This window comes from Podarcis filfolensis (genome assembly GCF_964270895.1).
Source record: "Podarcis filfolensis genome assembly, chromosome: 15".
NCBI classification, from domain to species: domain Eukaryota; kingdom Metazoa; phylum Chordata; class Lepidosauria; order Squamata; family Lacertidae; genus Podarcis; species Podarcis filfolensis.
In genome coordinates, this window is record NC_139618.1 from 40,230,594 (window position 1) to 40,257,119 (window position 26,526).

The 26,526-nt window shown below is 42.3% G+C and overlaps 2 protein-coding genes across 4 annotated transcripts in view; both read left to right on the plus strand.

Annotated features, from left to right (window-relative positions):
- Nucleotides 1–26,526, plus strand: part of LOC310750701 (uncharacterized protein) — a 735,887-nt gene that overhangs the window by 91,404 nt on the left and 617,957 nt on the right. The gene's annotated exons all lie outside the window — the stretch shown is intronic.
- ADRA1A (adrenoceptor alpha 1A) overlaps nt 21,888–26,526 on the plus strand; it is a 57,059-nt gene continuing 52,420 nt past the window's right edge. The window contains exon 1 of one of the 3 annotated variants that reach the window (XM_083588811.1): nt 21,888–22,281. The gene's annotated coding sequence lies outside the window, so the exon portion shown is untranslated. Of the gene's footprint in view, nt 22,282–23,653; nt 23,818–26,526 lie in introns of those variants that run through there. The other 2 variants (XM_083588812.1, XM_083588813.1) reach the window with 2 other exon arrangements.

Genomic DNA, 26,526 nt, shown 5'->3' on the forward strand with positions numbered 1-26,526 from the left:
CTCAGACATGGAAACCCCAGATCTATGCCTAAAGATGCAAAACAAAGGTCAGTGTGGATGAACCCTATGACTCCTCCAAAGACTTTAGTGGTCAGGGACAAATACAATGGATTCAGTGATCTTTGAGGTATATTACACCCAAGTTTTTAAGGGCCTTGTAGTGTATGGGCCAGTAGTGTTAACTTTTGAGCTTTTCTGCAACGTCTAGTGTTGCTTTCACACTTTTATTGCATTATCTTTGAGGCAAGTTTCTGAGTTGGTGGCTGACAACCCATGTATTCTCATGAGCAATGACTTTTGCAGTCACTCATACTGCATACAAACATACATACAAAACAAATGCCAGTGACATGACTTATGCATATGGGTTCTGGGGGTCATTATTATTATTATTATTTGCATCCAGTCACATTTATGTCAATGGAAAAGCCTTTATTTAGGAAAGGGGAAAGAGTTATATGCACAAATCATTGGACCAGAGACAGACAGAATAGTTGGGGACACAGAAAACATAGTGATGGAACAATATTTGTGCCAGGAGCCACCTCTGCAGCCTGGATTATGTGGTGGCAGGTACTGGCAAGATGTCTGCTTACGTTTACTAGTCAGGCGGTCTTGTGGTGTGGCCACAGCCACACCTGTGATCCGGCAGCCAGATAGGGAGGGTTGCAGCCTGTCTGGGTACTGGCCAATTTCAGGCAGGCTTGGGTGCAAGAATTTCCTTGGGGGTGGGCCTAACCGGCCAATGAGCATCGCTTCGGTCCATTCCTGGAACAAATTGAGCCCTGCACAGCTTTCCTCCCCAGCTCATCGCTGGAACTCCCACCCTCCCTCTCTTCTTCATCTTTTACTTCCATACCTTGCTGTGGCCCGTGCTGACCACCATAGTTGGGGCCGGACAGGAATTTTCCCACTTGGAACTCCAAGTGAACTCCACCAATTCCAGTTATATGGTGGACCCAAACAGTTCTGAATTTGTGTTCAGCTTCAAATGAGGTTTGCATCTCACAAGTCTTTTCTGTCATTTCCAGAGCCTAAAGTCCAAATTAACCACTTTTCTCTAACAATGAACCAAATGCAGTGAATATATGGGGGGAAAGAGTTTGTTTTGAAATGCATGGAATAGTCCTAAAGGTTCTTAGACTAGATGTAATTGTTCTTCCTTAATGCTGTCAGTTCCAGGAAGAAGCTAGTTCAGTGTCTCTTTTTCTCTCCCCCTTAGTGCTCAAGTTTCTTTAAGTTTGGTTTCATAAGGCAGAACAGGCTAGGAAAGTCAAATTAGGCCATAGCTATTGGCTTGCTTGTCAGAAAATAAATTATTACAAACTCTTCTCATTAAATTGTGATTCTTCCACCTCCTTGTAGTTAAAATGAGTTATTTCCCCCCTTTTAATATGACACATGGTGGGAGGGTAGGGGCGGAGGAATTAATAGACATTTCAATAAAATTCATTATGAGAACAACAGTTGCATTTGTTTTTTCTCTCTGAGAAACTTATAAGTACATGGGAAGAAAAAAAACATTCTCTCTCTCTCCCCCTCCCCACCCTCCATATATGGGTTCAAATTAAAGTCAGGCTGGAAGAAATATGAGCTCCTCAGTAACTAAGTGCAAACGTATAATCTTTGGGCTCCCCAGCCCCCTCCATTTAAGGAATGTCTTCACTGTCAGAAGAGGGACAGCACGGATCATTTAGCTTGTAATTTAAGGGTTAATTCTGTGACTGTTAAACTCAACAAGCCAACAGGTGGACGGGTAGAGGTGTTGCTTAGCAACCAAGCAGAGCAGCATGTTCTTCACAGAGGTAGCATGTGCCATGATTGGCTGTGTAGTTGAGGGAGCTTTTCCTGCTTTTATGTATGTTTGATTGAATTTCTCCCTGTTATGTACAAGGCCTGAACTAAGAAAGACAATACCTCTCTGTTTATTTTTCCTCAGATTATACACTGCTTTATTCCTCAGTAAAGCGCCACCAATACTTTCCTCTTTCTGGACTCCATCTATGTTATTTAAGTGACTTTGCCAACATGCACTCTACATTCATAACTGTCACCAGCCAGTGCTCTCCAGTCATGAAACATGTAGCAAGGCATTTTAAACAAAGAACACTACACGCTCTTGTTAACACCACAGTTCCCTGAGCAAGTTGTCTGTCTTCTTATATACCTAACCAATCACTGCAGTCTGCAGGAGACAGCCTTTTGTTGATACTGCTGTTTGTCCTGATTTGGCACTAAAGAGCAGGTTTTCTGGAGGAAAGTGGTGGGGCAAAGGAAAACCGCTTGGACCCATGCTTTCTAGGCACAGGACAAGTGTGGACGAGCCCTAAGCTAGCCTTGTGCCTTCTGGTGTGTTGCAGGATGCTGTCCCCTTGTCAGTATTGGAATAAGATTCAACAGCCAGTCTGTTCAGCTACTGTGTGTGAAATGAGGAGAGGTGGCATCTTGTCCTTCACCACAAGGAGTAAAAGGTATTGGGCCAGCTCTGTTTGTGGTCTGTTTTTAGCCAAACACAAACTCAGTTTCAAACCAGTTTACATTTGTAATGTATAAGTCCCCTGAAACTCTGCATTGCTTTGAAGATATGTGGGTGTTCTTACATAGATTCAGAAGATAGTCACAAGAATCCTCCAGGAACTCAAGCACATGCACAAGGCTGTGTTACTCCAAGGGTGTGCCTGGTGCAGAGTGTTATGTACTGAAGTTCTCACCCTGGGCCAGCAGGGGGATACTGTAGATAGTTTTCACTCAGGTCCACATATACAAATAGGGGATTGAAAGTGACATTCAGTGATTGGATAGTTACAGAAAATGGTTACAGTTGCATTGTAGTGGAGCTTTATATAAGCAGGCTGGCTGAACCCTTCAGTTCAGTACTGCTCTGGCCTGTAAATAAACAAGAGCTGTTTGAAGAATCGCTGTGTCGTCTGATATGTTCACCCACAACTTAACACAGAGGAAGGCCATGGAAGTGGCCTCAGGCCTGTTTTATCCATGCAGAAGCAACGGTATACTGCTCTACCCCACTTTAACATCGCAACAAGGTCATTGTGAGGTCATTCAGGCTGAAAGAAAGTGCCCCAAGTTGACCCAATAAACTAGAGTCTGACAGCACAATTCACTGTACAGTGGTATCTCGGGTTACATACGCTTCAGGTTACATACGCTTCAGGTTACAGACTCCGCTAACCCAGAAATAGTACCTCGGGTTAAGAACTTTGCTTCAGGATGAGAACAGAAATCGCACAGTGGTGGCACAGTGGCAGTTGGAGGCCCCATTAGCTAAAGTGGTACCTCAGGTTAAGAACAGTTTCAGGTTAAGAACGGACCTCCAGAATGAATTAAGTTCTTAATCCGAGGTACCACTGTAAATAAATCAACCACTTTCCTGACTGACAGAATAAGTGAATCCACACAGCTTTGTAAAGGCACTATCTTTGATGCAAAACTGTCTGAAGTTGTAAAGAAGTGCGGAAAAGTGATGAATAGCCCTTCCCAGTGCTTTTTTTCGGGGGGGGGATGCAGGGGTACGCATACCCCTAAACATGTTGTAAATCTTTGTACTTTTGTCCATTTACTGTATTTATTTTTCCCAATTTGAACTATAAAATGATGATTTTCTTGAGTTAAAATGAGAGTACCCCTAAACATTATTTTTTTTTAGAAAAAAAGCACTGGCCCTTCCTCTTTTATGATATTCTCCATCAGTCATAAACAGCCCGTCACTTCAGCAGAGGCATCACATGCTTTCCAAATTAAACTGCTGAATAATCTGTAGGACATGGAAGCTGTTGAGAGTCAGTTTTACTGCCCGGCATAGACTTCAGTTACTATGCAAGAAAATATGTTTCACTACATACCTTCCCCGAAATGTTGACTTGGTAGTCAAACAAAATGTTAGAAAGGTTTTGTTTTTAAATTAAAAATATCCTATCTATTACTTGCACTTACATTGCATTCAGTCCAATCATAGTAGGGAGCCACATTTTTATTTTTCCAATTCACCAGTCTTTTTGTCATGGTCAGGGCACGGAGAGTCCACTCATATTGTCCTTTTGTAAGATTCCATTTGCTGGGCATATAATTCAAAAGGTATTTTGCTCTGTAAATGGAAGGTTGTTCGGTACAGTTCTGTTGAAAGTTTCAGTAACCTTCTGCCAAAAACCTTTCAATATAGGACAATGAAAAATCGTGTTTTAGAGAAGCATTATCCCTATTGCATCTCCAACAGTTAGATACCTTAGATAGCCCTTTTTAAAACAAACATAATGGGGTCCAGTATATTTAAAATATCATTTTTGTTGTTGTATGAGGCTCAATTTAAGATCCAGAGACACCCTTGTTATAGCACTTAAAGGTTTCCCACTGTGTGGTCGAAATTGAGATCTCTAATTCTTTATTCCATTCCTCCCTCAATACCTGTATATAAAATTGTTTTCTAGTAAGAAAGAATTATATATGCTGATGGCCAATTTTTTTGTTGCGTAAGAATTAATCAACTGCTTGAATAGCTCTGGGGTCTCTGAGGCTGTACAAGCTGCTGGTCCATAGATGGTGGTTAAAAAGGGTAAAGGGACCCCTGACCATTAGGTCCAGTCATGGCCGACTCTGGGGTTGCGGCGCTCATCTCGCTTTATTGGCTGAGGGAGCCGGCGCACAGTTCTGCATCATGTGGCCAGCATGACTAAGCCGCTTCTGGCGAACCAGAGCAGCGCATGGAAATGCTGTTTACCTTCCCGCCGGAACGGTACCTATTTATCTACTTGCACTGGCGTGCTTTCAAACTGCTAGGTTGCCAGGAGCAGGGACCAAGCAACGGGAGTTAACCCAGTCGCGGGAATTCGAACCACCGACCTTCTGATCGGCAAGCCCAAGGCTCTGTGGTTTAACCCACAGCGCCACCAGCATCCCTTAGATGGTGGTTAGCAAGTGTTTTATCTGGAGACCATTGAGCATTTGTAAGTAATCTGTATTTGTCTCTTAAGACAGAATATGTATAAAATTCATCCTCTTTGTTTATCAGTTGATCTAATGTTAAAATACCCAAATTCATCCACCTCTTCCATACAACCATTTCTTTCCTGATTTTTAAAAATGGATTTCCCCACAAAGGCATTTTGTTGTGGGAGAAAAGGTCAAATTTATATTTTTTGGATATGTGGTACCATATCGTTTGAACTGATGTTATTGTTTCAATAGCATCCTGAGTATTAATTTATTTAGACCCAGGTGCCGCCCATCTTTCTAAAGCTGCTACATAGGAATATTCCAAAGCAGTCCAATTTGGACAGTTGTTTTCATTAATGGGTCTCCAGAATTGTGTACCTGACAAGAAATATGTTTGGTGATACAGTTCTAAGTCTGGGGTGGCTTTCATAATTCTGGTACTGTCCCTGGAAAATTGGGACATTTAGAGGGTATGTTTTCTCTGCAGCCTTCTGAGGGCTGCAGGTGTAGTGAGCAGGATCAGAGGCAAAAGTGGGCAGAGAGCAAGGAATGCAAAATTTCCCTTTGTACAGGAGGCTACACGCACCCCTCTCTGTCATCCACCCTGGCAAGTAAGAGTCATCATCTCCTTCCAGGCAGACAACAAATGAAGTGGGGCTGGTGAGGGCTGTGGCCTGGGGAGAGGGTGTGTGGCTGGGTTGGAAGGGGAGACCCCTGAGGGCCAGATAGAGAGGCCTACCCCAAGAATGGGGAACCTGTTGTCCTCCAAGTGTTGTTAGACTCCAATTCCCATTAGCCCCAGCCAGCATGGCCAAAAGTGATGGATGATGGAAGTCAAAAACGCCTGGTGGGCCACAAGTTTCCTATCTCTGGTCTACACTGTTTCCCAACAGATTTCAGACTGGAGCTTTCCCAGCCCTACCTGCCAATTCCAGGGGTTGAACCTGACACCTCTGCTACCACTGAGTCTTCCCTTGGGGGAAAACATCAAGGATGTTTGATCCAAACCAAGATACTGTACTGTACTTCAAATCAGGTCCACTTAACCAACTCCTGGTGTACTGAAAGGTGTTTGTATTCATTGAAGTGTTTTATGTTGCTAAAAATATCTGTCACGAATGGATTTGGAACCCAGTCCTGATCTGGCAGTTTTATAGTTAGTAACTGATTGCAGACCTCTTCTGGAAAATGTTCATTGCATTCTAAATCAAGTTTGAAAAATGGATGGCAATTCTAGGAAGTGCATTGGTACGCCTTAGTCCTTGATAAGAGCAATAATACATAGTTGAATCAAATATTGTCTAAGAGACTACCCCTGATTGCCTAACTGCGTTTCATTTGCTCTTGAAACTCTCTAACTCACTTTTACAAGGTTAATTCACATTGTTGTGCTGTTTTCTTCTCCTGCTATTCATAGATTCCGGTACTCATGTTGAATGTCAGTAAAATCATTTGGCATGAGTGTGAGTCACAATTCTACTCACAGTCATTAAATAATAATTTGGAAAGTTTGCAGTAGCAAGTGGGATGCAGTTACATGTATGGATGCATGAACAACCTAGACTGAATTTCTCCAAGAAGTCCACTTCCCTATCTCAGCTATGGTTTCTCTCAGTTTCTCCTTTTTTAAATTCTTGAGTTCAGTTCTCCACATTTCCACATCAGTTTGCTTTCTTTTTCTAAAGACCTTTAAAAAATTCAGCATTTTTGTGTGAATTTCTCCTAAAATGCACATTTTTTGTATGCAATTTCATCTAACATATATGTTTTTGCAAGCAGTTTCACTTAATGGAATGCATTTTGGTATTTATTTTCACAATAGATGCATTTCTATGCACACCTTACCCTGGTACAGTGGTACCTCGGGTTACATACGCTTCAGGTTACAGACTCCGCTAACCCAGAAATAGTGCTTCAGGTTAAGAACTATGCTTCACTGTACATGTGTGTTTTTTACACATTACTTGGCTGGAGGACTGCAGAATTTGGAGAAGTGCAAATTTAAAGACTTTGTTTCACCTTGCATACATTTGCAAGAAGTGAAAAGTAGGTAGGTTCCCCTTTAAATGTGGACTGAACTGAATTTCTTCTCATTCTCTAACAACAGCACAATAGATTACTAGCAAAATCCCAAACATACTGAATTGCAACTGGTCTTAATAGCACTCTTACACTGAATTGTGTTGGACTTACTCTCAGGTGAGTGATCTTAGAGATTGCAGCGCTGGGGGAGTTTCACAAGTAGCTGAAGTCAAGTTGAGCAAGTACCATAATTGCCTCTTTACACTCCTACAGATCAGGGCCATTGCCTAAAATCTACAATTATTTGTGTGATGTAATAGAAATATTTTCACTTTGTAAGGCTCTTGAGGAAAATTATCTGAAATGCAACTGGAAAAACACTTTACAATGTTAACACCAAAGCTCTTTACATGTCAAAATATGTTGCCTTTGTGAATTTAATGAGCATTTCCTCTCCATGCTGGTATTTTAAGAGCAGCATTCAAATGACGCTCAGTTGGAACACCATGTTTTGTTTTTTGTTTGTCATGAAATAATCATGTGTAATTATTAAAGTGTTCTCTTCATGCAAGGTTTGGCACAGAGAAAGAAAAGGATCAGTCTGGGCAAGATTAGAAGAAGCAAGGAGCCAGATTTTAAAATAAACAAAATGCATAATGTAAGAGGAGCACGGTGAGAAAAATGAGAGAAATGGGTCACTAAAAATCCTGTAACATGAAGTGGAGGTTGCAATGATTTGCTTTTAAGGATTAGCTAAAATTCATATCTGAGCCCCTGTAGTTTAAAAGTCTTCCATTCAGATATGAATAGAGTTCCCTTTCTATGCAAATCAATTACAGAAAATCAGTGGAAGAAAGTAAGAGATTTGGTTTTTCAAAAAATTTAAACAGAACTGAGTTGTGGGGGGGGGGGAGACCCAGCCTACAACTCTGAGACTTTGGAATATGTTTTGTGTGGAATATACAATATTGTGCACCTGTGCTTTGAATTTGATATAGAACAGCAAGGAACAAAGGCACAGTGCAGCCAAGACTACCAATGTTTAAGGGTGCAGTCCTAAAGATGCTAAATTTGCAGCTCAGTGGAAGTAAGCCTCACTGAAATAATTGGGACTTAACTTCTGTGTACATGTGCTTAGAATTGTGTTGTGCTTCTCATTGATGCCCATAGGAGAGAATTAAGACTGGCTAGGCAGCAGCAAGTGCTTGTGGAAAAACAACTGGGATGGAGGAGAGGCTGGCTCAAGGTGGGCTTCACCCAAATTGTGCTCACAGCAATCGAAAGAGCTGCTTGCTGATGCAAGCATACCTGTTAAACTTCTCACAGCCCTGAAATCCCTCATTATCCAGTCTGAACTTTGTTTACAAGAGAAATGTCATCCATAGAGCTCTGTTTGTAGACTGAACTGTGGATCCAGTGGTGCAGTTAATGCTAGAACTTAAGGTTGAGCATTAATGTATAAGAGCTGCTCCACAGTCCATCTGGCAGCTCTTATATTGCAGAAAGCTCTGCTCTTCCAGATGCTGTTTAAAACTCAGTAACATGTTTTTGTTTTTTGTAGGCACTGTGGGTTAAACCACAGAGCCTAGGATTTGCTGATCAGAAGGTCGGCGGTTCAAATCCCCGCGACGGGGTGAGCTCCCGTTGCTCGGTCCCTGCTCCTGCCAACCTAGCAGTTCGAAAACACGTCAAAGTGCAAGTAGATAAATAGGTACCGCTCCAGCAGGAAAGTAAACGGCGTTTCTGTGCGCTGCTCTGGTTCGCCAGAAGTGGCTTAGTCCTGCTGGCCACATGACCCGGAAGCTGTACGCCGGCTCCCTCGGCCAATAAAGCGAGATGAGCGCCGCAACCCCAGAGTTGGCCATGACTGGACCTAATGGTCAGGGGTCCCTTTACCTTTACCTTTAACATGTTTTCTCTTTGGGATAAAGATATTCTTAAGCGGAGGGGGGGGGCACACAAGTGTCTTACAGTACGATTATCAGCCATTCAAAGCAGACCTCAGCTACTGTGTTCATGTGCATGCTTTGGCACTGGAGACAACAAATCCAATTCAATCTGAGAGTTTTAACTTCTAGAAACACTGAGAAGGGAGTTGAAACTTTAGGACTGATAAGTCTAGTGAGTCACACACACACACACAATTTAATATATATAATTGATTTTCCAATATCGGTGCAATAATAAGCTCATTATAACAATACCTTTTTATCCAATTAATACAACTATTAATGCCAGTTATTCAAATGTCAAATTATACAATTTAATTAAACTGGCCCCCTCGCATGCTAGACTTGTTGAGTTCATTCTTCTACATTTTTTCTGCATTCCAAAATTTTAATAATTTCCATTACATTCCATTCAGATATAATAATCCCTTATATAACAGCTACAATCTTGTGATTTCAATTTGTGTTGGTATAATAGGTAATATATAAAGTTTCAAGTGAGGAACTTTAGCTGTAATCCTTCTACTTTCCTGCGTGTGACCATTTTTTCCATGATGTTTTTCAATCCGCATATATAGTGTTGTATCCTTTATTCCTGCAACCAGTGTTGGTTCCTGTCATGCCTTGGGAGAAGCTGTTATCTCACAGTTTCCAAAAGCCACTGAATTGCTTTGTTTTGGGAATTGTGGAAACTGTGCTACAGATTCCTAGCCCCCTCACCACGCTACAGTTCCCAGGAGTTCATGGGTAAAGGGAACCCATAGGGGATGTTGATGCGCACTGAAGACAATTTTATTCCACCAGTCCCTCCCAGAAGGATAATCCTGGCCTGTTAATTTTGGAGCAGTATAATGCTATTTTAGCAGGATTTTATCTAATTATCAATATACCATATTGTATTGATTTCTGTTTTGTACATTAATTTGAGGTTCTTTTGAATACAAAGCAATTAAGAAATTTTCTAAATAAACGTTATCAAGCCTGTTTAAGTCTGCAGTATCTACAGCAGGTGCAGTTGACATGGAGCCCAGCAGATCTGGTTGACTCCTGTCATCCTGGACCATTAGTCATGCCAGCTGAGCCTGATAGGAGTTGTAGTCTAACATCTGGAAGACATCATGTTGGCTATTCTGATCTACAGGCCAATGAATCCTGGCTGCCTTACAGAAACCAAAGGGAAAGGAAGTAGAATTTTGCACAATAGTTGATTTCATTGAATATCCCACAGTTAAGACAACTTGGTGGTGTTTGTTAAAATTCTGACAGACATTTCTTCCATTTCTGTTCCCTACTGTCATTCCAAATGCTGTCATTAAATCAAAAGGGGTTTTGCAAAGGGTTATTTGTGGAAAGAGGCAATGAGTCATCCAGCCCCGAAAGGATTAATCAAATACCACATTAAACACACACACACACACACACACACACAGAGAGAGAGAATTATACATAGCTGAAATGTCATAATGTCCTCCATTGCACCGATATCTTTAACTAAGGACTTCTTATATTAGAATGATAGATTAAATAGAGGTCAAAACTTCACTCACACACAGTTTGGCTTTTTAAAAAATTGTGACATTTGATTCTTCCGTTTGGGACCAGATTAATCATGGTCTCTTTCCGTAAAGTGTTTAAAGCACTTTGTATCAGCAATCCTTCCAGCAACCATTTCAAACATATGCAGGTGTCTTATACTGACTCTGACCATTGGTTTATCTAACTCAGTATTGTTTACATAGCCTTGTTTTAGCTCCCCCAGGTTTCAGATGAGGACATTCCCAGTTATACCTGGAGATGAAAGGGTTTGGAACTGGAACCTTCTGCATACAGAGCTTATGCTTGACCACTGAGCTTTGACCATTCACAAGAGTTAGACAGGGTGCCAGCGTTTGTCACCTGTTTCGCCCATGAAGAGTCTTGGGCTTCTTCAGTAAATTCTCCCTCACAGTTTCGATATATTTATAAACATTCAAGTCCATACGTTACATTTCTTCTTTAAGCTACAATATTTAATTTCTTTCTTCAGGAAATTCTCCCTCAAGATTTTGGTGTATTTACATACATTCAACTTCATATGCTAAGTTCTTTCTTGACTTAAGCATTTATTCATTTACTAAGCTTCATGGGCAAAACAAATCAAACTTATCCTTGTTGATATCTAACCCTTGAGTGCAACATCGCCAGCACTTCGTTTGATCAAACTTACGGTACCTTTGTTGATATCTACAGGAGCCTGGCTAAAGGAACTTTAAAGACTGAGTTGACATTGGGGCTTGCTGGAAAACTTTAAAACAGGGATGCAGAAAGGGGAGGTATGAGGAAGTCGATGAAAGAAGGTTTAAGAAAAAATGTGAAGAAATTATACATGTTTACATGTTTGTTTGTTTTTGTATTGTTTTGTATTGTCTATTATTATGTGTTAAAAAACCAATAAAAATTTTATAAAAAGGAACTTTAAAGACTGAATCTTCCTTTTGGACACAATTTGAATGAGTTTTCTGTTTCTGGTTTCTGTAGTAGATTTTGTACATGACTCTCTCAATTTTTGGATTATTAATGTAAGATTTAGGACGTAGAATGGTTTGGTAGCGTTTTGTGTGCCGCTTATGTGCTGCTTACTTTATACTGGTCTACTACAAGAATTGACAGCAAACGTTCATTTCTTCAGCACCTGTACTTGGTGGGCTTATTTATCACCCCCTTTCACATACATCACCCTTGCAAATATACCAAGAAATGTTTCTTTGGGATTTTCCAGCAAATTCCTAGTTGTCTGGCTGGGTTCAGGGGTTCATACTGTAAATGTTTTCCTTCAAAATAGGGCAGTATTAGCTGCCTTTGAAGGAGAGAGCTGTGTGGCCAGTGCTGAACACACACTCTTTAGATCCAGATAATTTTAGGAAATATCAACTGGTCACTAAGACTTCTTTCCTGGGCAAAAGAGTGGTTTGATTCAAGGGACTCTTGGAAGAGACTGATTATCTGGATCTAACTCAATCAAGCTTCAAGCTTGGGTTTGTTTATTTATTTATAGTTTATTAGGGCTTTCGCCTTTCTTAGAATAAAATGATTCTGCCTCTTCTGACCCCTTCCCTCTCCCCACCCCACACATTCCCTTGCACAGTTCCCTCCCCTTTTCACAAGGATAATTTCATTTATGCCATGCAATCATTTGGCATGTTGTAGTGCTCAGATTGGCATGTTCAAGTGAGAATAGGCAACAGCCAATTCTGTGTCCAGCGTCCAGCTTAGCAGATGCTGGGTTGAGGGTGAACAGAAGCATCTTTGGAGGATGGCTTGAAATAAAATAAAGAGGGGAAATGCATCAACTTGAAAGTTTCTCATTTTCCCAACATAATATATACTTCTCCACATTTCTGTATAGATTTGTGATTTAATAAAAAATCCCATTGAAAATTAACCAGTATTTTAGTGTGAATTTCTCTTACCAAACACAAATTTGTATGCAATTTTTCCTAATATACACCATGTTTGCAAAGCAGTTTTCATTATTATATTGCATCTGTATGTTATTTTCATCTATATATACACTTTTATGGACACATTACCCAACCACGTGCATTTTTGTACATGTTACTTGACTGAGGAACTGCACTGAAAAACTCGGAGCAGTGCAAATTTCAGTAGATGGCTTTGCTTTGGTTCTTGTTGTGGAAAGTGTGAATGAGGTAGGTTTACCTTTAAATGTGAGCTGAATTTAATTTCTCTCACATCTCTATAAGAGCCACCTCATGCCTTTAAAGAAGCTGCTGTCAGAAGTACGACAATGGTAATTTTTCTTTTGATAAAGGTCAACCCTGAAACAGCGTTTCAAATTCTTTAGGGCACAGACCCAAAGTACAAGCAGAAACTGTGCACCAAAGCTGGTTAGCAAGTGGGCTTCTTATTGAAAAGTAGAGGCTCACACAGCTATTTCTTTGGGACTTTTCTGATTTAAAGGAGTTTAAACAAGATATATAGTCAGCAACTAATGGGAAACCATATTTCTTGACAAACTTCGATAAATTGGCCATGCTGCACAACATTTCATGTCTCCTTTTTAAATACTATATAGTGTAATGTTGCTGACACAGAGCTGTTCCCCTGAAGGTAGTGTTGGCAAAATTGAGTTTTGAGCTTGCATTTTTTTAAAAAAGAATTTAAATGGTCAGTGCACCTCTTTGGATGAAAAGTGATCTGTCTATTTATTGACGTGCCTTCAACAGTTTAGAAAAATAGGCAGCCCAAAGTTGCTATTTAGACACAAGAGGAGGATGGAAGCTTTAAAGGGAAGACAAGACAATAGCTGTATATTGTCTGGTGATAGAAATATTGGGTGGAGCAAAGCCACAAAGTTCTAGAAAGATGAACCTTGAGGCCACAAGGATGGCAAAAGGTAAGTATTAATCTCAAATTGAAAGAATAGCCTTTTGCAAGAATGATCTGCAGCTAAAGTCAGGAGAAATCTTTCCGAGAAAAAGAAAGCTGTCCTCATGCATCTTCAATGCAATTTAACAAACTGGCTGTGTTGTTTCCATTGGTTTTTTGGGGGGGGTTAATTTAATTTTTAATTTTGCTTTACATATTGCATTACAATATTCTATGAAATTACAATTGATGAAACAGGCACAAAAATCATTATGAGGTCTATGAGACCCTCAGAAATTTTCAAGTGGTCTGTGGCAGGTAACGTTTGAGAACCACTGGTCTAGGTGACGGAAAGAACACTCTTGCCATAGGTCTGAACCGATGTGTTGTTTCCATTGTGAGGACATAGCTTTAACACTCTGCTCTTTCTTCTCTGACTGCCATCTTGCATCCTGACTTCTGCTTCCCACTCCGCCATTATGTGTATGCCTTTGTGATCTGAGGGTCAACACACAAGCAAGTTTGCTACATGCTGATATAGCTACACATCCCTTCAGGGCCTAGTTGAGCTGAGTTGTCTGTGATTACTCAGCATAATTTATACTGGAGGGATTGCACTAGTAATGCATTTTTTTCCACTACGGAAAGCTGGATATGTTTGCTTATTGTGAGCAGCAGAAAATCTGCCAACAACTCTTCAAATTAGGGATACTTCCAAAAATTGCAATGCTGAAGGTTCAGCTCTTCTGTAAGGTATATTTGTTTTTCTGTGGCCACTTCTCTACCAGTTTAAAATCAAGGAGGATCTTTGCTGTTCTGTGGTTTAAAGAAAAATCAGTGAGTTATCAATAGGTCAAAATAACAATTGAAATCACAGGCTATGTGGTGCTTTATGTACCCTCATGTTCCTCCAGCCAATAAATGTTGCAATTATGAGCACGCACAACTATGAGCATGGGCAGAGCCCTTTCACACTGTTCGTTCTTTTGGGGATTTTTTAATAAAAAAAATTAATGCCTAGTATTCTGGAATTCTAACCTTGTGTCTGCCTGGTAAATCTGGTTACAGTGGTACCTCGGGTTACATACGCTTCAGGTTACAGACTCGGCTAACCCAGAAATAGTGCCTCAGGTTAAGAACTTTGCTTCAGGATGAGAACGGAAATTGTGCTCTGGCGGCGCGGCTGCAGCAGGAGGTCCCATTAGCTAAAGTGGTGCTTCAGGTTAAGAACAGTTTCAGGTTAATTACGGACCTCCAGAACGAATTAAGTACTTAAGCTGAGGTGCCACTGTACTGTGAAGGAATTTTGCCTGCAGCTAATTATTGCTGTCATGGGCAGGACTAAGACTTAGTACCATCATTTCCATCTTCCATATCTCTCATCTGAACTAAGTTCACAAACTTCGTTAGCACAAGTCAGAGGGAAGTGGCACAAAACAGATGTCTCACAAACCACCCCCACCACACAGAAACTGGGATGATGTTTGTACACATCCCACACAATGAAAATATTGAGAATTCATTCTTATCTTTCATTAAAGTTATTATTTTTGCAGTGGAATAAAAAAATGGGATCCCTTAATGCATTATTCTGAAATATTAGCTAAATAATGATGTCATAGTGTAGTAGCATGCCAAGAAATCTGTGGTGGGAGAGAACAACAATTATACCACAATAAATGGAAAGTGTGAGAGGGGGGAAACCCCTTATTTTCCAGCTGTGATTGTGAATCAAGACAGAGAAGTATTTATGTCCACCCTCCAGAGACTAGAGAAAAGGTGTATAGAAAGTGGCCTGCTGTACAATGGCTAATATTTGTATTCATTGCTCTGCCCACAGTTGCCTCTGGTACCACCAGCCATGAACATGTGGCCTCCAAAAAGGTACCGAGAAGTGAATGTGGCCCTCAGGCTAAAAAAGGTTTCCTGCCCCTACTCTGCATTCTTCTCCTGCTTTAATCTTCTTGGCCATAATTTATGTGAAGGCTGATCGCTGAAGAATTGATGCTTTTGAATTCTGGTGCTGGAGGAGACTCTTGAGAGTCCCATGGACTGCAAGAAGATCAAACCTCTCCATTCTGAAGGAAATCAGCCCTGAGTGCTCACTGGAAGGACAGATCCTGAAGCTGAGGCTCCAGTACTTTGGCCACCTCATGAGAAGAGAAGACTCCCTGGAAAAGACCCTGATGTTGGGAAAGATGGAGGGCACAAGGAGAAGGGGATGACAGAGGACAAGATGGCTGGACAGTGTTCTCGAAGCTACCAGCATGAGTTTGACCAAACTGTGGGAGGCAATGGAAGACAGAAGTGCCTGGCGTGCTCTGGTCCATGGGGTCACAAAGAGTCGGACACGACTAAACGACTAAACAACAACACAAATCATGGCTGTGTAACTTCCTCCTGTTCCAAGCTCATTCAGGCACAGGGCTACTCCCAGCTGAACTAGCCCAAGCCAGACAAATTGGAAACAAACCTTTAAAACAGCTTTACACCTGTGTCTGTTCAGGCTTCATCTGAGCTGGCTAATCACTGACTCAGCCAGGATGCAGGAGTTACATCAGTGTTCCTTTGACTGAGGCAGCACTTCAGCTGGCTCAGCCAAGCACCCTCTATTCCAAACTCACTCCTCCTGGTGGATCTTGGGTTTGGATCAAGCTGTTTACTGGACAGCACTGAATTCCCATACATCTGCATCAGAGAGAACAAAAAGGCCTTTCAATTCTTGCATGCATATGAGAACACGGATGCTTTGGCAACGCTGCCACACTCACGTTTCCAAAGCACAATTCCACCTCCCTATTCCTCCCTTTTGATAATTGCTATCTTCCCTGGAGCTCCCTTCCCATACCTGTGTTTGTCAGTGAAACATTGCAAGTGTCATTAATCTCTATGAAATAAAGTAATTACTTAACAGAGAGCGCTCAGCAGTTCCTTTGAGCCTAATGATGCTGAAAAAGAAAAAGAAAGAAAAAATAAGATCTCAGCAATACCATGTAAGGACAAAGGAGCCAGGAATGACTCTTAGCCTCCCCTTCGACTTCCCACACTCCCCCATGCAACCTGCTGTGCAGGCGGACACTGGTGGCCCCCTCCCATGGAGTTCCCACTGCAGGGGGTCCCCTTTCCTTTCTCCTGGACCCAGCTGCATGCAGGATGAGGATGACATTGGGGGAGGATGCCTGCCTGCACATTAATTAAGTTCTCAAAAGAGAGATGATGGGGCAAGTGTACCTGCCAGGAAACCATGTGCTCTTGGCCTGTCAGGAACTTTGCCCAGTAATCACAGGGGCTGAAAGGCTCCCTGTGGTTACTCACTGATTAAACAAATGTACTCTGCACCTAAAGGATCACTCCTCTATTAGAAAACTTCAGGGCTGGGTCCATGGTAGTTCCTGAGGCTCAGATGAAGTCTTGCTGTCACACTCTTGTAGCAGTGTCCAGTCAGTGTGGTGTAGTGGTTATAGTGTCAGACTAGGACCTGTGTGGGGCACCAAAGGGATAGGCCCCTTTTACTCCGCAGTTAAAGCCAAAGGTTAGAGTGAGGAGTAGGTGACGGAGAAATAGAAGAGCTGGAGGCAAGGCCTTTGGGAGAAGCATCACTCTCTTGGAGTGCTAATGCTGTGAACCCCTTCAAAATAGTCTCAGGTTGTATATATGTGTAAATAAACCACATATCATACAGACACCACAGTCTCCTCTGTGCCTCATTTCCAAAAGGAAACACATGGTGAGCATGCCTGGAATCCTTGGATTCTGACACCACTGTGGAGACTGGGGTGTAACATTGGTGGCAGGCAATGATATATATATATGAAGTTGGCATGAGACCAACAGTGCATTACATCAGGAAGATTTAGTGACTTCAGTTTCCCATGCCTTCCCAACTTAGAATAGCATCCCAAGGATATAAGAACCTAAGAAGAGCCTACTGGATCAGGCCATTGGTCCACCCAGGCTAATCGCCCACACAGCTTAGATTTTTAAAATATTAAGTTGTACAGTATATAAATGCTTAAAATAAATTCCAGCATCTTGTTCTCATGGTGGCCAAGCAGATGCCTATGGGATTCCCACAAACGGAACACAGAGCACAGCAGCACTTGTGATTCCTGCAACTGCCGCTGACAGTGAATGCAGAACACAGCCTTGGTGGCTAGGAGCCATTGATACCTTTACTGTATATTCCTTAAATATGACTTTTCAACCAAAGTGGTTATTTTTGAGAGAAAACACGTATAGAAATGCATCTTTTGAGAGAAAATTGATTTAGAAATATTTGTATGTGCATTTTAATGCACTTTCTTAAAAAAATAAATTACAGAATAACACAGAGATTACTCATTGGTGCACATATGTGAAAGTCCATCTCTACAATTGAGTAGTGGTCTGTAATGGCGGTCACTCAAGAAACCAAGGAAACTTCCACAGTGACATGTGACAGCCTAGTTTACGCCTGGAGGTTGGCAGAAATATTTCCATCAACTATTATAGATGATTATATCAAGTGCTTGTCTTGCTTTCTATCCACTCAAATGTAACATTTGCTACAAACTGCATACTATGGACATGAAACCCAAAGATTCTCCCAATCCATGCAATCTGGGACATCATCACTTGCTACCTTTCAAAACATTTGAGCAAAAACACCGGCTAGGCTTTTGAGCCTTATAGGAAATTTTTGTGCAGAAGGTTTGCAGAAAAAAGAAAAACCTTCCTTCAACTAGTCCTTATTTGTCTGGATTTTGTTATATAGCATGCTCAGTATTCAGGACAAGGTCTCAAATATCTTTCAGAGAGAGGAGGAGGAGGAGGAGGAGGAGGAGGAGGAGGAGGAGAAGAAGAAGAAGAAGAAGAAGAAGAAGAAGAAGAAGAAGAAGAAGAAGAAAAAGAAGAAGAAGAAGAAGAAGAAGAAGAAGAAGAAGAAGAAGAAGAGATCTTAGATTTGTGTGGTTTGCTAAAAAAAAAATCAAAACTGCGACAGTGCTGGAGACTCATTTTTTTTCTTGAGCTCCTTTGTAACTAACACTTCCTCCAAATGACTCAGGGCATAACTACATATTACTCTGCAGCTGCATGTAAAAATGTGTCTCTTGCAAAACACCCTCATAAGAAGAAGCTACTTCTACATTAACACCCAGTGGGCTTATCTGCAGGTGACAGAAAGCAATATAAGATAGCCTCCCCACAACATCCCCATCGCCAGCAACCCCACCCCAGACCCTTATCCACTGAGTGGGAAGGTCCGAAGAGGGAATCCTCAAACACCCAGCCAAACACACCTCGAATCCTCTGGATCACTGGGAATCTCAATTGTGCAGGTTCCCAACCACTTGGAAAACTCCAGGATGCACACCCAGGCTCTGGCCAGTGGGGACAGGGACACAGGGGTGAGAGCACTTCCTCCACATGTTCTGAGAAAGCTGCTGATTGCCTTCGCTCCCTTTTTTCATTATTTACTACTCAACATCATTTGACAGTGTTAATACATAGATGATAACAGAACAAGAAATTGATAATTGATATGAAATTGCTTATTGTGTCAGGAGAAAGCCGCTACACCTAATCAGTCTAGGACTATTTCCCAAAGCACATTTAAAACTAGTAAGGGCATGCAGTGTGTGTACTGCAATGCTTACTGCTTACTACCAAATTAGCCATGAATACATTGCGAACTCAAAACATATGTGTGGTAATAAATGGCATCTTTTACTGTAATCAACACACCTTCAACTTTACAAATAATAATAATAAAATGCCCTGCCTCTCTCTTCCTTCTTGATATTTTAAGAAATTTGTCTGCTTGGTACTAGCAAAATCCTATATTTTATCCATCCATTCTTTGATTTGGGGTGTTGCATATAATGTCAACCAGTTTGCAAATGTATACAGAATTCCCAAAAGGTTGGTGATTCTACATCTATGCATTTCAATCCTTGGCTACTGAATCACAGAGTTATGGACCTGAATAGGACTTTGCAGGTCATCTATTCCAGCCCCACCAATGCAACTCACCTTACAGGGGAAGTGCCTTAGCTCAATGGTTACCTGCAGAAGATCTCAGGTTCAGTTCCTGGCATCATGGGAGAGACCTCTATCGGAAATCCTGGAGAACCCTGCTAGTCAGTGCTGAACTAATTGGACGCTTAGGAAGCTTGCTAGGTTCCTATATCCAATATTACAACATTATGTTTCGGTGGTCGTTGAGTCTCTGCTTTAAAACCTCCAATGAAGGAAAATACACCACCCACTCCGTTGTCATACAGCCTATATCACTTTCATTTTTTCTCTAGTGTTTGGTAGAAATTCCCTTGTCACTTGAGCCCATTCGTTTGAGTCCCACTCCCTGGAAAAACAGAAAACAAATTTGTTCCATGTGATAGCCCTTTACATATTGCCTCTTACTTGTTTCTTCTCCAGGCTATTGTTTCTGACCTAATGGCTTCTTAGCAGCCCCTTCAATAATTTCTCCAGTCCCCTCACAATCTCTGTCACCCTGCTCTAAATACACTCCAGTTTATATAAAAATAAAAAAAATGTCCAGTAGCACCTTATAGACCAACTAAGTTTGTTCTGGTATAAGCTTTCGTGTGCATGCACACTTCTTGCACATGAAAGCTTATACCAGAACAAACTTAGTTGGTCTATAAGGTGCTACTGGACAACTGTTAATATTTTTTTTAATTTCGACTATGTCAGACCAACACAGCTACCTACCTGACTCCAGTTTATAGATATTCTTCTATGGTGCTGAGAAAGCAGTACTGATGCAATCAAAAAAACCAAAAACAGAGAACATTAATCCTATGTGCCATTCTGTGTAGTGGATTTATAAATTAAATCGAGTTCAGATCTGTTCCTCAGGATCTATGTGTGCGGATCACTTGATAAGCCTTCTTTCATCCAAACCAAACTCTGCCTCAAAACCACCGGATTCATGCATTAAGAACAGGAAATATAATGCCTACTTTTCCCTGCTTGAACCACATTACTGACAGTATACAAACTGATTCCCATAAGCAATTTCATCATTTGATGACTGCAACATCAAGTGATATCTAAGAACTAGAGGGTGTCCTCAGCTTCCTTTGCCTCCTGAATTCAGGTTTAGCATTAGGAATTGGAGCTTGCCTGCCTTTCAGTTCCTTCAGTTAATTTGTATTATTTTTATTTTATTTTATTTTTATTTGTACCCTGCCCTTCTGATTGGGTTGCCCCGGCAAGCTCCCAGCATTAGCAAGATGCACCAGTTTGCATCAATATTCTTTTTAATGCAGTGCTTTCCTGTGCAAATAGGAAATAACTTAGGACTGATCTTAGAGCTGAGCCATGTGCTCACTTCTGGCATTGGTGGTGGCTGTGTGCCCCAGCTGGTGCCATGTGCCAAACCCTCTAGGTAGCGGCTCTGATACATTCTGTTGGCCAGCTTTTCACATGCCATTGTCATTTCAGGATTTCGAAGCCCTCACTTTGAGTGCACAGAAATCCAGTCCCCAGTGGGACTCCAGTGGAGTTTTTCAGCCTCCCTTGCTTGGTGGAGCTGCCTTATTTCCAGGTGCAGGTTCAAAGAAAGAAAAAGGCGAGACGGTGCTTGTGCGAGTTTTAGAAGCTGAAGGGGAATCGATCAATAAGGGTTTTCATTACTGTGAAAAAGTAGAGAACATGGGGTGCTCAGAATAAGCAGAATCAGATGGATGGTCTTCAGAGCACTCGCATGGGGGGTGGGGTGGAATAGCTGCCCCGATTTTTCTTTTCTTTTCAACTAGTAGTTTTCCTACTCGGAGAAGAAGCTTTTATTCTTTAAATGAATTCTTTTCAAGCCTATTATCTTCAATCAAGCAAGTTCTTTGCTGGGGTAAATCAGGGGGGGGGGCTGGCCGCAATTTGCATGTGTGGTTGACAGCCGCTTGAAGACATTTTGCCAGCGAATGTGCACCGCAGTGCTGATAGTAGGCGAGGTCACATTCATCTCGGTTTGTTTTTTAATTAATGGCACTTCCAAGCTGCTGATATTTTGAGGACCGTTCAATCACATGCCAGCAAATTCAGGCTGCTCCATTACAGCTGACAGGGAAGCCTTGCACAATAAACCCGCTTCTCTGAAAGATTGGACTTTTTGCGATAAGGAAAATGCGCCGAGAAGTGTGCGATGGCACTTGGTGGATACAATATTATCAGACCTTCCTGCAAAGAAGTCAAGGGAAATGCTCGATAAACAGGTCTCCAAAGCAAGAAAGATCGTGACAGTTTCCTCTGCGTAAAAAACACCAAGCTTTTTACAATAGTTCTAACATCATCCCTCCGTTCTTTTTTTCCTTTTCTGTATTTCCCTTTTCTTCTTTGTATCACACGAGCCCGGTGTGAATGTACAGCTCACAAACATTTCCCAAATATTGTTGCTGTAATATAATTTTACGTGGTTACGAGAGGCAGCTAAAGAACCAAATTCTATCATTGCTTTTGCATCTAATAGGTGGAGGAAAGGGGAAGAGAGGGAGGGAGAGTCAGCAGAGAGAGACGTTGACAACTGTCAAACGTGCTCTTTACTATGCTGCAATACGGTAAGAGGCGGGAGATTACGGTAAAATCGAAGGGGATCCTACCCAGCCAGCTGCATCAGCTCAGCAGCCGTGAAGTTGCTGCTTCTCCTTGACAGTGCAAAGCGGAGTATTATTCGGCTGGGAGGAGGGGAGGGGGGGTCACGGAGCTGGCCTCCATCCCCGGCCAGCCATTGGGACAGAGGGAATAAGTGTAAATGTGAGTCATCAAAATACATGGGGGGTGGAGAGTGCTTGCATGGTTTGGTTTTGCTTCCGAGCAGAATGTCCCACGGTGCGCTGGAGATGTCTGCCTGTCACCCTCCTGCCTTGCGCGCTCTGCAACAGGAGGTCTGCAGCCCTTCAGCTTGAAGGAGAAGCGCAGACAGCAGCTTAGAGACGGTGGTCGGAGCTAGAGACCCGCGTTGCCTGTTTGCATCTGCCAGCTGCTTTTCTCCTAGGTAATGCTGACACGATTTGTTTGTCCGTTTGGGGTTTGCGCACCTTACACCCATTCGCAATTTTCTCATTTTAATTTCCTAGTCCCCCAATAGGCACTGTTGTTGTTTATTTAGACTTGCTTAGACCGGTTTAGACCTCTGCTGGGACTTGGTGCATTTTCTCCTCCCAATTTTTGTATATGTGTGTGTGGGGGAATACACTTAATGCTCCAGTTTTCCCCACTTGTTATGAAATATCTATAACATTTGAATGAAACTGTGTTCATTATTTGTCATCATTTTCCCCTCAATAATTTTCACCTCATAACTTGTTCATCTTAGAACTTACCATTTCTATACGCTTTTCTTTTCTTTTCTTTCTTTCTTTCTTTCTTTCTTTCTTTCTTTCTTTCTTTCTTTCTTTCTTTCTGACAAGGAAACAACTTCAGAACAGTCCAAGAGGCTACTTTGTGTTCATATGCTGACATTTTAAAACTAAAACTGTGAAACTACTTGCGGAGGGAAAATTCAGCAGTATTTCTCTCTCCGGGTAACTAGCATGTGTGAAATGACTATTTCCTGATTGTAAATTGTTTTAACTGTTTTTAATACTGAATTTTAAATTGTTGTAACCTACTCTGGGACCTAATGGCACCAAGTGATGGTGGTAGTAACTTTCATTGTTGTTGTTGTTGTTGTTGTTGTTGTTGAAGTTGTTGTTGTTGTTAACAGAGAGACTTGTAGCACTCTAAAAACTAACAGATTTATTTTGTCTAGAACCTGTTTCATCAGATGCTCAAATTGTTTCCTCAGGTAGCCCAAATATGTGTGCCTGAGTACACATGTGGACATCCATGTACAGCGGGGGGGGGGGGGGAGAGATGTGTATGTTGGGTCCAAAAGGTCAGGAATTATATAAGTCTAGTCGATCTGTAGCAATTTTATGCAAAGCTTAAATGTATACATTGCCTAGATGCAACCACCAATAACTAGCTGTAATATAACTTTCCAAGCTTGTCTGTGTTAATTTCATCCCTATTGCGGCTAAAAAATCTCAGGTCTCAATTAAGTCCCAAAATGAAGAAGAATCTGTGAGGTTTAATATATTGTTTCCCAAAATACTAGCAAGTGTTGCATACTGGGAAACTGGACAATTACCAGTTACAGGAAGAATTGTTACCCGGTTGATACCTGATTTTTGTGTTCCCAACCATATAAATCCTACAAAGATTGGATCCAGCTCTTCTGTGATTTATTTTATCTGCATTAGTCTTAGTAGAAGCCTTTTGGGAAAGTCACAGATCAGTGACAGAGGACACATTTTGCAATGCAGAAGGTCCTAAGTCCAGTCCCTGGAATAGCTAAGTAGGGCTGGAAAGATGTCTATAAACTTAGGCAGTCAGAACAGTCAGTGCAGAGCAGACAATATTGTGTGTCTATTGGTCTCAGTTTGTGCTCTGACATCTCCATGTATTGAAGAGAGAAGTTGGGGAGCAAGACTAGGAAAGATTCTGTGATTCTGGGGAGGTGCTGCCATCTTTAATGGGCAATTTGGGAGTAAAGAGATGAACGAGTTGCTTGGTCTGGCTCAGGAGAAACTTCGGAATCTCTTAGCAAGTGAGGGAAGAAAGCATGTTGTACTTTCTGCTCCTGTGTTTATTTGTCTGGAACATTCAAAGATGATGATGATGATGATGATGATGATGATGATGATGATGATGATTACTACCCTGCCCTTCTGGAGAATATGTCTTCTTTTCTTACTTGGAGAGGTGCACATGCTGTTTCAATACCTGGAGTGTACACAACTCTCATACAGAGTAAAAATCACTGTTTTCAAACTTCTAAAAATGCTTTTGCTGAAAACTATTTGTTATACCATTGCTTTAGTTTCTTAAAAGAGGGCCATTGGGGTTCACATGTACCCCAAAGTTATTCATTAGATCTATGGATGCCCAACACCCTAATCATAGGCTCATTTTGAACATTACTTAACTCAAAGAATCTCAGGAACTGCAGTTTGTTAAGAGTGCTTGGTAAAGTAATTCATTGAGGGATAAACTACAGTTCCCAGGACTCTTTGGTGGAAGCTATGGGCTTTAATTCAAATGTCTGGGATTGTATCCAATGTAGCACTATGAGAACAGTCCAACAGTGCAAGGATTTCTGCTTGCACAATGGAATGTTCTCCCTCCATTCACCCACTGCACCCCCTAAATTTGTTCTATGGGTTCCCACAACCCTCCAGGGCAGATTTGGGGAAGGCATGGGGTGTACATGTAGGGATAAGTGAGGGTTCATTGCACAAGCATAAATCCTTGTGCAAATGCAGGAATGGGGACCCTCCAGCCCACAGGCCAGTCTCAACCCAGGCTTCCCCATTTGGCCTGCAAGGCCACCTACCCACCCTACAGCCAACATTGTGCAAGTAAGGACAGGGGTTCACCAAAAGGGTGGGTGGGGGTTGGCAAAGCCTGCTTGATTTGCTTCCAATTTGCCCAACAACAAGGCTTTGAAGCACTGCACAGAGCAGGAGGCCAGGGCTATGCAGGATCACACACACCCCAACACACACACACATCAACGGATGCCAACAGCAAATGATCCTGCTTGATCTGTGTATATGGGAGAGCACCCAAACCCAGCTGCAAGCAACCTCCCCCTGTCCATCAGCTGATGTGAAAGGAGGACAACCTTTCCTTGGTCTGGGTGTATTTTCTGCCTTTATTTCAGCAGTTCATTCACTGCAAAGGGGTTTCAGTGAAACAGCTGCTGAAACAAAGGGGGGCTGCCTGCTGGTGCTTTTTGAAGCTCCTACTTCGGGACCTCAGAGCACCAAATCCTCTGGTGCCATTTGTGACATCAGAAAATTGATAGATGGGTGGCCCCACTCACCTCTCAAATTTGGCCCATGCAGACAAAACACTAAAGGAATGAGTGAATTAGATACTGCCCATAGTCTGACTAATTTACCCATTCAGCCCATTATTCTGCTTTGACTGGCAGTGGTCTCAATCAGAGTGGAGTCTTTATCATTAATGTGCTACCAGATCATTTTAAGTCGGATTGCCAGTGATTGTAGCAGGGGGTCTTCTGATTTTGCTGTGTCACTGAACCACGGCGCCCTTCTCTTATGCGCAAGGGCTGGTGGTGGTCACTCATTACTCAGTGCTGAAGGTATTCTACATATGGCACAGAGCTATGTCTAAGTATTGATAGTGGGGTCATCCCTAGCATGGATCAGGCCTTCTTGCCTGGGCAAAACATTGGCTGTAAAAAGAAAATGCCGGCTGGAAAAATCCCTACAGAGTAGCCATGGCATATTCGTATCTAAGAGCTGCATCAGTGTAAAATCTATCTCGCCCACTATTTATGCATATGTGGGACCATTGCTAATGTGGAAGAGAAAGTAGATCATTGTAATTCCAGTTGCTAGTCTGCGTTACAAATCACTTTGAGCCTGTAGTGTGAAAATGCCCATAGTTTTCTTCTCACTGTGTAGCCACAAGCTTTTCTGTCTTCATCAGATGAAAAAGGAAAACACGGAGAAACTTCTTTTGAAATATGTGGCATTGTCCCTATATTGAGACTGCAGGGGTGTGATTGACAAAACCACCAGGCAGCAATAGCATTCTTGCACTGAGAGTCAGAAAGGATGGTGTAATTTGGGGGGGGGGGCTGAGGGGGCCGTTTCCCCTGGTGCCATTTAGCGCCCTGCCCCATTGTGAGCACTTGTGTCCTTCTCAGCACCCTCCAGCTAGAGGGCAGCTGAGAATGATGCAATAGTGTGCCCCCTGGCCCCTGTGGGCCCAGCACTACTTTTCCTAGTGGTGCTGCTTGCCAAGAGGGTGTCCTGGGCTGTTGCATCCTTCACACGGAGCCCTCCAGCTGGGGGGCAGCTGAGAAGGAGGCAACAGGCATGCGCCCTGGCCCCTGCAAGCAGTGCCATAGTGCTGCATTCATGGGGACAAGGGCACAGCCCTGTTGAGTCCTTCTCAGCCGCAATGCAACTGGAGGATGCCATGAGAAGAACGCAAAAGCTCACGGCACCCTCCCTTGAGCCCAGCACCACTTGCAAAAGCAGCACTGGGTTCGCAGGACCAAGTTGCACACCTGCTCGCAGCACCCCACAAGCCCATTTTTGTGAGTCTTGCAAAGCAACACTGGGCTTGCAGGGCACCGTGAACTCACCCCATTTTGCAGCAGTGGGCAGGGGTCCCTCCTGTGGTGCGCCCTGCCCCCACAGCATGCCCTGCATGCGCCCTG